This window comes from Mauremys mutica, unplaced genomic scaffold (assembly GCF_020497125.1).
Source record: "Mauremys mutica isolate MM-2020 ecotype Southern unplaced genomic scaffold, ASM2049712v1 Super-Scaffold_100033, whole genome shotgun sequence".
In the NCBI taxonomy this organism is placed as follows: Eukaryota; Metazoa; Chordata; order Testudines; family Geoemydidae; genus Mauremys; species Mauremys mutica.
This window is the reverse complement of record NW_025423255.1, coordinates 5,929,600-5,942,829: the sequence shown is the minus strand read 5'-3', so window position 1 is coordinate 5,942,829 and position 13,230 is coordinate 5,929,600. Positions and strand designations below refer to the sequence as shown.

At 52.3% G+C, this 13,230-nt stretch overlaps 1 non-coding gene across 1 annotated transcript; it reads right to left on the bottom strand.

Moving 5' to 3' along the window:
- Positions 1 to 584: 584 nt before the first annotated feature.
- TRNAV-AAC lies at positions 585 to 657 on the bottom strand. Its single transcript has one exon. It is a non-coding gene; the product is annotated as a tRNA-Val (tRNA).
- Between the last annotated feature and the right edge of the window lie 12,573 nt (positions 658 to 13,230).

Genomic DNA, 13,230 nt, shown 5'->3' with positions numbered 1-13,230 from the left:
GGTCTGTTACACTCCCCCCACCCCTCCCCCATCTCCTCTCCCTCTCTGAATGCCTGTGAAGTGGCTTTCCCCCTCCCCCCCTCCTGCAATGCTTGTGGGATGAATGAGCTGGTTGAACAGCTGGAAGATCAGAAGAGCTCCTAGATAGACAAGGTGTCTGGGACTCTCATTAGGCAGCATTGTGAAAGCACAGCTGAGCACAGGGCCCCTTCCCCTTTTAAGGACCTGCTCCTCATGGCCTGCGACTAGAGATGACTTGGCTGCATCTGGTGGGTCACACTCCACCTCAGCCAGTGTCCATGCAGGGTCCATGCTCTGGGTGTGTGAGTGCTGCCTAATGAGAGTCCCAGACACCTTGTCTGCCTGGAAGCTCTTCTGATCTTCAACCAGCCCATTCATCCCACAAGCATTGCAGGAGGGAGCGGGAGGGGGAGGGGGAAAGCCACTTCACAGGCATTCAGAGAGGGAGAGGAGACAAAAGCGAGGGGGAGGGGAAGTATAACAGACCTTTTGAGCATAGAAATCACTGCTGCTCCTACAACAGCAGGGACAGGCCACTAGGAGCTGAGAAAAGGAAGCCATCATGTTTCTGCCTGGCTTTGAACCAGGGACCTTTTGCGTGTTAGGCAAACGTGATAACCACTACACTACAGAAACTCTGTCATGGGGCTGTGCCCTTCCCTTCATAAGAACAGAAGAATGGCCATACTGGGTCAGACCAAAGGTCCATCCAAACCCATATCCTATCTGCCAACAGTGGCCAATGCCAGGTGCCCAAGAGGGAGTGAACCTAACCGGAAATGATCAAGTGATCTCTCTCCTGCCATCCATCTCCACCCTCTGACAAACAGAGGCTAGGGACACCATTCCTTACCCATCCTGGCTAATAGCCATTAGTGGACTTAACCTCCATTAATTTATCTGCAAAAAGAACAAGGAGAACATGTGGCACCTTAGAGACTAACAAATGTATTTGAGCATAAGCTTTTGTGGGCTAAATCAGATGCATGCAGTTAAAAATACAGTAGGAAGATATATATACACACACAGAGAACGTGAAAAAAAATGGGTGTTGCCATACACACTATAATGAGAGTGAGCAGTTAAGGTGAGCTGTTATCAGCAGGAGGAAAAAAACCTGGTGTTGGGAGGGGAACAGGAGAAAGGACAAAGGAAGCAAGAGATGAAGAGAAAAGAGGGATCAGACAGTGGATGGAGCAAGAGGTGAAACAAAAAGGACAAACCCCAATGTCCCCAGTGATTCTAAGGGACAAAATCCCAGGTGTGCAATAAAATTCTGCCTCCTTAAGCTCGTGTTTTCCATGCCTAGAATTCAACTGTCACCAGATGGATCAGACTGAACAGGTTTCAAACCTCAAGGAGGCTCTTACCTTCTAAACAGGGACGGCTGTTTTCTAGTAAAATCACTAAAAGGGAAGGAGAAAACTCGAAAGAGGTTCCTCCTGGCGCTCACGTCCGTGAACCCGAATACTCTCTCAGTCCTCAGAGAGAGACCTGGAGAAGGAGACTTGCGGAAGCAAAGCCACAGGGGTCTCTGAGGTTTCCCTGGCCCCTCGCCCCTGTCCTGCCTGGCTGATGTCAGCATCTCTCTGTGAGGTCACCACCTCCCCACCACCTTGGACCAATAGTCTGAGGTCCTGCAAAAGACCTTTGTGATGTCACTGCCACACCCCTCCCTTGCTGTGCCAATGTCCTTCCCCAGGCCAGGCACATTGCAGGTTTGAGCTACTCCCTGGGGATCACCCCACTCAAGGAGCGTTCGTTCTAGGCAGCAAGCCGGCTAGACAGGGAAACATCAGACGCTGCTCCCAATGCTACACTCAGTTTGTCAGAAATTAGTCGACTTTACAGCCAGAAGAGACCATTAGAGCATCTAATCTGACCCCCTGCATATCACAGGCCTCCTGTAGGACACAATAGCAGGTGAGGGTGTGGGGCTGAGGAAGCGAGCGGGCAGGCAGTGGCGGGGGGGGGGGCAGGTGAGCCGGTGGCTGGCCCCAGCTCACCTCCACTCTGCCTCCTCCCCTGAATGCCCCGCCTCATTTTCCCCCCTCCCCCTGCTAATCAGCTGTTCGCGCAGGAAGCCTTGGAGGGAAAAGAAGCCGTGTGGCGGCTTCGCGCTCAGGCCCAACAAGGTGGAGACGGAGACGAGGTGAGCTGGGGTTGGGGGGCTTCCCGCACCGCAGCAGGTAATGGCGGGGGGGGTCAGGTGAGCTGGCGATGGGGGAAGAGAGCTGAGGAGGCGAGCAGACAGGTGAGCCATAGGGGGCGGGGGCTGAGGAGGCGAGTGGGCGGGCAGTGGTGGGGGGGCGGGTGAACCGGCAGCAGGGGAGGGGGGTTGAGGAGGTGAGCAGGGGCTGGGGGGCTGAGGAGGTGAATGGTGAGTCAGTGGCTGACCTGTTCTGCTGATTTGGTCTGGCTCCCAGCCCCTCTCCAAGGGTTGCAGCTGTCTGGAGGTGCTGCCTTCCTCAGTCCCACCTCATTCACTCCACAGGGCAACTGATTACAAAGTGGGGGGAAGATCTTATTCTACTTCTAGCAAAAAAGACATTTCTTTTACCTTAATTATACTACCTTAGGGGCCCCCTATAACATATTAGCAAGGTTCATTACCGCTGTTTTAGCAGGGTGGTGCTGGGGAAGGAGGGTTTGTTTCCATGAGGCGGGCGGCGCTTCGGGGGGGGGAATTGTTTCGGAGGGGCTGGGAAACGCTAATGGGGTTCTTTTCAAAGGGCGGGCAGTGCTGGGGGGGCTGTGTTTCGGGGGGCTGGGCGGTGCTGGGGGGGTGTTTCAGCAGCACTGGGGGTGGGGTTTTTTTGGTGAGGCTGGAAGGTTTTCAGCCCTCAGCCGTTTTCTTTGGAGTAATATTGCCCTCGCCGCTTTACGAGTTGTGCAGGCCTAGACTAAACCACAGACTCTGGACTCAGCATTCAAGTATCCTGCAGTCTGAACTTTGAATCCGATACATTCCCTCATTGGCTACCATTGTTTGGCCAGCAGGGAAGTGGTTCTTGTCCAACAAGGCAGCCAGATTGGGACCCATAGGCACGGAATGGCTCTGAAGGAATCAGCTGTTTCTCTCTGCGCTTTGGATCCAAATGGTAAAAGACAGTTGCTCCCAATTTAATCCTTTAGGAGTGTGATCAATGCCACTTAACTAGGGAGCAGGGTTCTAAAAATAGTTTACTTGGGCCACAGGTCACCATAGCTTCCATCTCTGGGGTGAAAATGAACCACTAGTACGTACAATTTCTACCCAAGTTCTTGTCAAATCTTTGACCTTACTTGGAGTAATTTTACACTTCTCTGGCGTAGAATACTTCACCAACTGCACAACAGATCAGTAGCGATAGTGAGGTACAACTCCCCCTTCTGTGCCCTTTTATTTCTTTAATCTGGTGGCACAGATTAAAATTAGGGACTAAATTCAGGTGCAACTTAGAATTCCTGTAAGACAACAAATGTCAGGTCTCTATTAAAAAGAGGTATCTTTCTGCAGCTATAGCACATTCAACATGGATTTCATTTTCTACACATTTGTAGAATCTCCCAGGTGTGAGCTGAACAGAAATGTCACTTCCATTTTTCCCATCTCTACCTAGATAGGGATTGTATTTCCCAAATAATAGGCAACATGCAGGTGATTAGGAAGGCGATATCTTCAGGAGCAACCTCCTGCAAGGCCTGGGCCACAGCGGCTTTGGTAGCCAAATGCACGGGTACTTTGTTTAATTACAAGTAATTTACGAAGGAATCCTCTTCCCAGCCCTTTAGAAAAAATATAGGCCTAAGAAGCTGAACAAAAGGGAGATTGGGATGGTGATGAGGAATCAGGGTAAATTAGAGGGATTCCCTATGTTCTTCTGCTGTTATAGAGGAGAAATGACATTTTCCCCTATCCCTGCGTTGTTCCCGCACTTTGTTATAGTTCAATATATTTTAAGTGAGGAAAATGGTAGCAAAAATATCTGCTCCCCAGCACAACCTGAACCAACATCAGAGCAACTGGGAATGAAACAATTGGTTCCTAAAGGGGGAACTCGATGACTAACAATTGCTGTGAAATGGGGGAACAGTAGAACCGTGATGCTCAGGGTTTGTTTAGACTAGGAACAGTGATGGAGTTTAGGTCAGGTCAAGGGGGAAGCTAATGCCAACCCCTGCACCTGGGCTGCATCTGCTCTACAACTAAAGTTTCCTTTTTACCCCAAGATCACTAACTTGAGCAGCCAACGCCACGTACAGCCCCAGTGGATGGAAGGCTCGGGTAGTTTTTGCCTCAGTGTAGCTTGTTGGGTGTGACGATACGGTCCTGGCGGGACCCAACTGAGAGTGCCAGTTCAGGACCAATTGCTTAAACAGGGCAGTTACAGCCCTAGGCTGGGGTTTTTCCACCTGTAAGGCAAACCAAACCAGCCAGCCAAAGAGGAGTTTGGTTTCACACCACTGGCTAACCACAAGTCACACAAGCAATTTCCTTAGACACTCCACAAAAAGAACAGGAGTACTTGTGGCACCTTAGAGACTAACAAATTTATTTTAGCGTGAGCTACAGCTCATTTCTTCGGATGCATAGAATGGAACACACAGACAGGAGATATTTATACATACAGAGAACATGAAAAGGTGGAAGTATGCATACCAACCGGAAAAGTCTAATCAATTGAGATGAGCTATCATCAGCAGGAGGAAAAAACTTTTTCAAGTGGTAATTAAGATGATCCATAGGAGGTGTGAGGAGAACTTAACATAGGGAACTAGATTCAATTAGTGTAATGACCCAACCATTCCCAGTCTCTGTTTAGGCCAGAGTTAATTGTATCTAATTTGCATATTAATTCCAGTTCAGCAGTTTTTCTTTGGAGTCTGTTTTTGAAGTTTTTTTGTTGCAAAATTGCCACCTTCAAGTCTGTCACTGAGTGGTTAGAGAGGTTGAAGTGTTCTCCCACTGGTTTTTGAATGTTATGATTCCTCATGTCAGATGTGTGTCCATTTATTCTTTTGCGTAGAGACTGTCCAGTTTGGCCAATGTACATGGCAGAGGGTCATTGCTGGCACATGATGGCATATATCACATTGGTAGATGTGCAGGTGTACGAGCCCCTGATGGCATGTCTGATGTGATTAGGTCCTATGATGGTGTCACTTGAATAGATGTGGACAGAGATGGCATCAGGCTTTGTTGCAAGGATAGGTTCCTGGGTTAGTGTTTATGTTGTATGGTGTGCGGTTGCTGGTGAGTATTTGCTTCAGGTTGGGAGGCTGTCTGTAAGCGAGGACTGGCCTGTCTCCCAAGATCTGTGAGATTGAGAGATCATCTTTAAGGATAGGTTGTAGATCTTTGATGATGCGCTGGAGAGGTTTTAGTTGGGGGCTGTAGGTGATGGCTAGTGGCGTTCTGTTATTTTCTTCGTTAGGCCTGTCCTGTAGTAGGTGGCTTCTGGGTACTCTTCTGGCTCTGTCAATCTGTTTTTTCACTTCAGCAGGTGGGTATTGTAGTTTTAAGAATGCTTGATAGAGATCTTGTAGGTGTTTATCTCTGTCTGAGGAATTGGAGCAAATACGGTTGTATCTTAGAGCTTGGCTGTAGACAATGGATCGTGTGGTGTGTCCGGGATGGAAGCTGGAGGCATGTAGGTAAGTATAGCGGTCAGCGGGTTTCCGGTATAGGGTGGTGTTTATGTGACCATCGCTTATTAGCACAGTAGTGTCTAGGAAATGGACCGCTTGTGTGGATTGGTCTAGGCTGAGGTTGATGGTAGGATGGAAATTGTTAAAATCACGGTGGAATTCCTCGAGGGCTTCTTTTCCATGAGTCCAGATGATGAAGATGTCATCAATGTAGCGCAAGTAGAGTAGGGGCGTTAGGGAACGAGAGCTAAGGAAGCGTTGTTCTAAGTCAGCCATAAAGATGTTGGCATACTGAGAGGCCATGCGGGTACCCATAGCAGTGCCACTGACTTGAAGGTAAACATTGTCCCCAAATGTGAAATAGTTGTGGGTGAGGACAAAGTCACAAAGTTCAGCCACCAGGTTTGCCGTGATATTATCGGAGATACTGTTCCTGACGGCTTGTAGTCCATCTTTGTGTGGAATGTTGGTGTAGAGGGCTTCTGCCTCCATAGTGGCCAGAATGGTGCTTTCTGGAAGATCACCAAGGGATTATAGTTTCTTCAGGAAGTCAGTGGTGTCTCGAAGATAGCTGGGAGTGCTGGTAGCATAGGGCCTGAGGAGAGAGTCCACATAGCCAGACAATCCTGCTGTTAAGGTGCCAATGTTTGAGATGATGGGGTGTCCAGGATTTCCAGGTTTATGGATCTTGGGTAGCAAATAGAATACACCTACTCTGAAACTTAGACACTCCAGTCTGCCAGTATCACCACCAGGGCCACTCGTCCTGCGGATGAATGGTTATGAAAACCAACACCCCAATAAAAGAAAACGGTTCTCTCGATCCCAAGGAATCAAGCCCCAGACCCAGGTCAATATACAAATCAGATCTTACCCACAAATCATGCTGTTGCCAATCCTCTAGAATCTAAAATCTAAAGGTTTATTCATAAAAGGAAAAAGAGAGAGCTGAGAGCTAGAATTGGTTAAATGGAATCAATTACATGCAGTAATGGCAAAGTTCTTCGTTCAGGCTTGTAGCAGTGATGGAGTAAACTGCAGGGTGAAAACAAGTCTCTGGAGTACATCCTCCTCTGGGATGGGTCAGTCAGTCCTTTGTTCAGAGCTTCAGTTTGTAGCAAAGTTCCTCCAGAGGTAAGAAGCAGGATTGAAAACAAGATGGAGATGAGGCATCAGCCTTTTATAGGCTTTTCGAGGTGTAAGAACCTCTTTGTTCTTACTGTGGAAAATGACAGCAAAATGGAGTCTGGAGTCACATGGGCAAGTCCCTGCATACTTTGCTGAGTTACAAGGCGTATCTGCCTTCTCTCCATGGGTCAGTTGAATAGCTGATGGTCCTTAATGGGTCATCAAGCAGGCTAGGCAGAGCTAACACCAACTTGTCTGGGATGTCTCCCAGAAGCACAGCATAAGTTGGAAATACAGACAGGATAGAGCCAATACTCATAACTTCAACTACAAAATGATACATACATATAGAGCCCATAATTATAACCAGCAACCCATAACCTGGTGTTGGACACCTTATATGACCCCCTTTACATAAGACCTTGGTTGCAATCATGTTCTATATGGTCCCAGTTTATATCAATAACATCACAGGGAATGACACAGGACAGCAAATTCCCACCTACCCAAGGGCAAATTGTTGCAGATAAAATGGGCTGGGTTCACATCCCAAAGCTGAGGAGAATTGAAGAATTATGGACAAAATAGGGAAAATAAGATACTAGAGAGTCAATAATTTTAGGGAAAACGAGGGAATCTCCTTGGGTTTTCTAGCCACATGGGGGGAGGGGAGAGAGAAGGGGAAGAACTAGAGAGAATTGTTCTCAGGTTTTGAGACGGAAAGAAATGGCACAAAACGGAAAAGGATGTGAGTAGCTCACCCCCATGACCATAGGCGTGTGCAGCACATTTCATTAGGGTGCGCACCCAGGGAGCCCCCCCTAGCCCCACCCCATCCACTGCCTCCCACTTCCTGCCCCCCTCAGAACCCCCAACCCCCCCTGCTCCTTGTCCCCTGACTGCCCCCTCCTGATACCCCCCCACTGTAACTGCCTCCCTAGGACCTTACCTCCTACCTGTCCCCCTGACCCTTTATCCACCCCCCCGACCCCAGACAGACCCCCGGGACTCCCACGCCCCATCCAACCGCTCCCCGCCCCCTGACAGGACCCCCACAACTCCCGACCCATCCAACTCCCTCTGCTCCCTGCCTGCTCCGACCCCGCTCCACCCCCCGAACCCTCAACCCATCCAACCCCCCCTGCTCCTTGTCCCCTGACCGCCCCCTCCAGAGACCCACCCACCCACTAATCACCCCCCCCCAACTATCCAACCCCCCTCCCCACCTCCTGGCAGCTCTGTCTAGTGCCTGCTCCTACCCACTCAAAGTGGCGGAGGAGGTTCCCTCTCCTTCGGGGGGAAGGTTGCCTAGTGGATAAGGCACAGGACTCGGGCTCAGGTGTTCTGGGTTTGAGTCTCTGCTCTGCCACAGACTCCCTGCTTGGCCTTGGGAAACTCACTTCACCTCGTTGTGCCCTAGATCCCGCCTGCCCGATGGGGCCAACAGTGACCCTGCCTCCTGGGCTAAATCCATCCATGGCTGGGTGATGAGGGGGGGAATGGAGATACCAACATGGGGAGATTTGGGCTGAATTTCTCCACAGCCGGAGAGTGGGAGCCAGCTCCACAGGGGGGATGGAAGCGAGAGGGGCTCAGGCCAGCTCTACACAGAGGCGGGTCAGGGCTTCAGCCCTGCAACTTTTGCCACTAAGGTGGCTGGGGCTCCCAAGCCGGGGACTTCAGCCCCACATCTTCTGCCAGGGTCCGGGGTTCTCCTCGCTGCCCCAGGGGGGCTCCTCTCCCCCACCCCGCCGGTACCTGGAGCTTCTCCTCCCCCCAACCTCCCCCAGCCCCAGCCCAGCTGGGCTCCCCGGGGCACCCGCCGCTGCTGTGGCCGGAGCCGAGCCTGGCGGGCAGGGAGCAGCGATTCACGCGGGGGCCCTGGCAGAGCCCCCAGGCCGAGCGGGGCGGGGCAGCCCCAGGGGAGCGGGGGGGCTCTGCTGCTGCTGGCCCCGCCCCCCCACCGACCCCTGGGGCTGTTTGGGGGGGGCTCACTCAGCCCCCCAGGAGCAGGGGGGGGAGCAGCGGAGCGGAGCCTGCCCAGCAAAAAGCTGATCGCAGCTGCGCCCAGGCCGCCCCCGGGGAAAAGCTCCGCGGAGGAGGCACCACAAGCTGCCGGCAGCGGGTCATTCCCGGGGGGGGCCAAGCACCCGCCTGCAGCCGCCGCAGCCTCCCCCCCCGGAGCCCCCACGGGAGTGGGGAGGAGCAGCCTCCTCAGCCGGGCTCAGGGCATTGGGGTGCCGGGGCTCCCCCCTGCGCACGCCTGGGCCCGGGACACTCACACACACACTCTGCCTCAGGGCTCCCCTGGTGCCCAGAGACCGATCAACCCCCGCCTGCCCCCCGCCCTTCCCCGCCTGCAGCTCTGGCCTCTCCCCTCCCCTCCCGCCAGCCGCCCCCAGGGGAGCCCCGGGCCCCAGGCTCTGTCCCCACCTGGAGCCCAGCGGGGCCGGGGGCAGCTCCTGCTGCAGCTGAGAACAGCGGCTCCGCTCCGGCCCGGGCGGCTCCAGCGCTGCTGGCAGCACGTGGCCACCAGGGAGCAGCTGCTGAGCCCAGGCTCCTGCGTCACAATGTGCCAGAGCCCCGCCCCCAGGAGCTGCCCCGCCCCCGGCCTGTGCCAGAGCCCCGCCCCCAGCCTGAGCCCCGCCCCCAGGAGCTGCCCCGCCCCCGGGCTGTGCCTGAGCCCCACCCCCAGGAGCTGCCCCGCCCCCAGGCTGTGCCACCCAGCCCCCTTGAAACACCCCCCCCAGCCCCACCCATCCCTGTGGAAACAACCCCCCTGCAGCACCGCCCACCCCACAGAAACAAACCCTCCTTCCCCAGCGCCTCCTCACTGTAACAGCTGTGGGCCGAAAAGGAAGGTTTGGGGGAGGGAGAAGAAACGGCCCCCGTAGGGTGACCAGATCTCACCATCACACTCCTCTTCACCCCCTAGCCCCCCACTGGCCTGCTGCATCTCCTGCTAGTCAGTCCCCCACCCACCACTCACCTCCTTTCACCTCCTCCCTCCCCTGCCAGAAACCCCCCTGCCCGCCCCTAGAGCCCCTGCTGGCTCACTGCTCACCTCTGTGCCCACCTGCCACTTGCCCACCCGCTCGCCCACCTGCTCCCCACTTGCTCCCTCACCCCCCCCAGTATAAAGCCTCATTCAGAGACCCAGGGGTCACTATATCACTGCACCCAGCAGTCACTCACTGCAGCACCAAACATTAAACTGCTGAAAATGGCGCCCCCCCCCCTCCGGCTACTGATGTTTTGGACTAGAAAGCTTTGCCCCAGACATCCCCTTCAGAAGACATCCCCAGACGGGCTGAGGGATACTGGTGTGACCTCACCTGGCAGCGCCCAAAGAAGGAATTGGGGGGACTAAATGTACAGGGCCCCTCTCTAGCTGAAGCCTGGCAAGGGAGGTACGTGGACCCCACTAGAATTTAAAATGAAAAGTGAGGGAGGGGAGGCTCTGCTGGACCTGGGCAGCTCTAGATACAGCACCAGGCACGTAGGAGGATTTCCACTCCTCAGATGTGGAAGCAGAAATTGACTTTTCCTTTCCAGATTTAGCTAATGTTCAGAAAGTGAATCTAGCGCCTGCCTTCCAGATTTGAACACCTCAACATTCAGGAGGGCTCCAGCTCAGTTTGGGCAGCTGTTACTTCATTTCTCCCAAATCAAATATACTGATCCACTGTCATTTGCTGTAGAAAAAGTAGGATAAAATTGAGCAAGAAATGCTTCCCAGGGGTTATTAGAACTGGAATTGCTATTTTCAACAGTGATTGCCATCCTAGTTTTGTTTGTTTGAAAGGAAGACAGTGATATTGCATTGGCAAATTCCCCAGAGTAAGAAAGAATAATAAAGGCACCTCAACTTTTCCTCATTTATGGAGGACAGTCTTATAATATGCATCCAGATATCCTCCAATCACACAAGCTGAAAATTGTTCCACTTTACTGCAGCTCTGTAACCATATGGGAACCAATCCTGTCTGTGTTCTGTGCACATCCAAAATCCCTGCTGAATGACCCACCCTGGGAGCAAGTTACCAGTGACCCAAGGGCTGGGGTGGAAGAAGAGTGCAGGGGTGTGTGTGTGTGGGGGGAGAGCCCAGGGCTGGGGTGACAGGAGGTGCAGGTGGGGGGGGGTGAGCCCAGGGCTGTGATGGCAGGGGTGTGTGGGTTGGGAGTGGAAAGCCCAAGGCTGGGGTGGCAGGGGGCTGTGGGTGGAGGGGGCAGAGCCCAGGTCTGGGGTGGCAGGGAGGTGCAGGGAGGAGCCCAGGGCTGGGGTGGGGGCAGCCAAAAATTTTTTTTGCTTGGGACGGCAAAAAACCTAGAGCCGGCCCTGCCTCCACCCACCATGAGGTAGGCAGGAGCGGATCATTATTATCCCTACTCGAAAGAGGGAGAAGCTAAGGCTGAGAAAGGAGAATTGAATTGTCTGAGGTCACACGGCCAGTCAGTGGCAGAGTTGGGAATAGGACCCAAGAGCCCTGATTTTCAATATACCTGCTCCTGGAAATTTCCACTACATGCATCCGACGAAGTGGGTATTCAACCACGAAAGCTCATGCTCCGAAACATCTGCTAGTCTATAACGTGCCACAGGACTCTTTGCTGCTTTTACAAACTAACCATCAGATCTTGAATTTCAGACATTGAATGGCCTGAATAAAGTGCTCTGTGATGAGCTCCAGACCAACAACAGTGCACAGGAATTATTCAGCAAGAATTTGAGGAGAACTGCAATGTTAGAGAGAATCATGAACTGCTCAGAGACCATTAATGCAGAGAAGCAGCAAAATTCATCAAACACAGAACTGGTTCTGACTTATTTCCTTGGTCTTGAAAGAGAACAACAAGGACCTGAGTCTCCTCCCTGTCAATAACCCCCTGCTCAGCCAATCAGGGTAGAGACTGAGGGCGGGAGGCTGAGGGTTCTCACCAGAGAGCCCAAAGGATGGCCCAGGTCACTGGTGGGGATCACTGCCTGAGCTCTATTTCAGCTCCACATTTTTGAGTGGACCTCCCACAGTGGGAACGGCAGAGCACTGCGCGCGCACACACCCACCCACCCACCCACCCCTCTCCTGGTGTTGGGAGGGGAACAGGAGAAAAGACAAAAGAAGCAAGAGACGAAGAGAAAGGAGGGAGGGATGGATGGAGGAAAAAGTGAAACAAAAAGCACAAACCCCAATGTCTTCAGTGATTCTAAAGGACAAAATCCCAGGTGTGGAATAAAATTCTTCCTCCTTAAGCTCGTGTTTTCCATGCCTAGAATTCAACTGTTACCAGATGGATCAGATTGAACAGGTTTCAAACCTCCAGGAGGCTCTTACCTTCTAAACAGGGACGGCTGTTTTCCAGTAAAATCACTAAAAGGGAAGGAGAAAACTCAAAAGAGGTTCCTCCTGGCGCTCACGTCCGTGAACCCGAATACTCCCTCAGTCCTCAAAGAGAGACCTGGAGAAGGAGACTTGCTGCAGCAAAGCCACAGGGGTCTCTGAGGTTTCCCTGGCCCCTCGCCCCATCCTGCCTGGCTGATGTCAGCATCTCTCTGTGAGGTCACCACCTCCCCACCACCTTGGACCAATAGTCTGAGGTCCTGCCAAAGGCCTTTGTGATGTCACTGCCACACCCCTCCCTTGCTGTGCCAATGTCCTGCCCCTGGCCAGGCACTTTGGAGGTTTGAGCTACTCCCTGGGGATCACCCCACTCAAGGAGCTTTCGTTCTAGGCAGCAAGCCGGCTAGACAGGAAAACATCAGACGCTGCTCCCAATGCTACACTCAGTTTTTTAGAAATTAGTCGACTTTATGGCCAGAAGAGACCATTAGAGCATCTAATCTGACCCCCTGCGTATCACAGGCCTCCTGTAGGACACAAGAGCTACTTTTGGGGCAAACACATTCCAGAAAGGCATCTAGTCTTCATGAAATGACATCAAGAGATGGAGAATCCACCACTTTCCTTGGTAGCTTGTTCCTGTGGTGAATCATCCTCGCTGTTGAATATTTGTGCCTTAGTTGTAATATGAATTTGTCTCTTTTCACCTTCCAGCCCCTGGGTCTTGTCATGCCTTTCTCTGCTCGATTCAAGAGCCCTTTAATATCCAATCTTTTCTCTCCATTAAGGCACTTCAACACTTCAATGAAGTCACCTTTCAATCTTCTTTTGATAAGCTAAACAGGTTGAGCTCTTTCAATAGCTCCCTAGAAGGCATTTTTCTCCAGCCCTCAGAACATTTGGTGGCTCTTTGCTGCCCCAGCTCCAATTTCACAACATCTTTTTCAAACGAGGACACCAAAATTGGAGGCTATTCCAGTATCAGTCTCACTGATGCCATGTCACCTCCTGTGACGTTATTGACATAATCTGTAACTGTACAGATCACCATTGCGGCCACTGTTCTATATTTGCAGCCAATATTGTAGAAAGGTTGTCGTGTAAGAGGTCT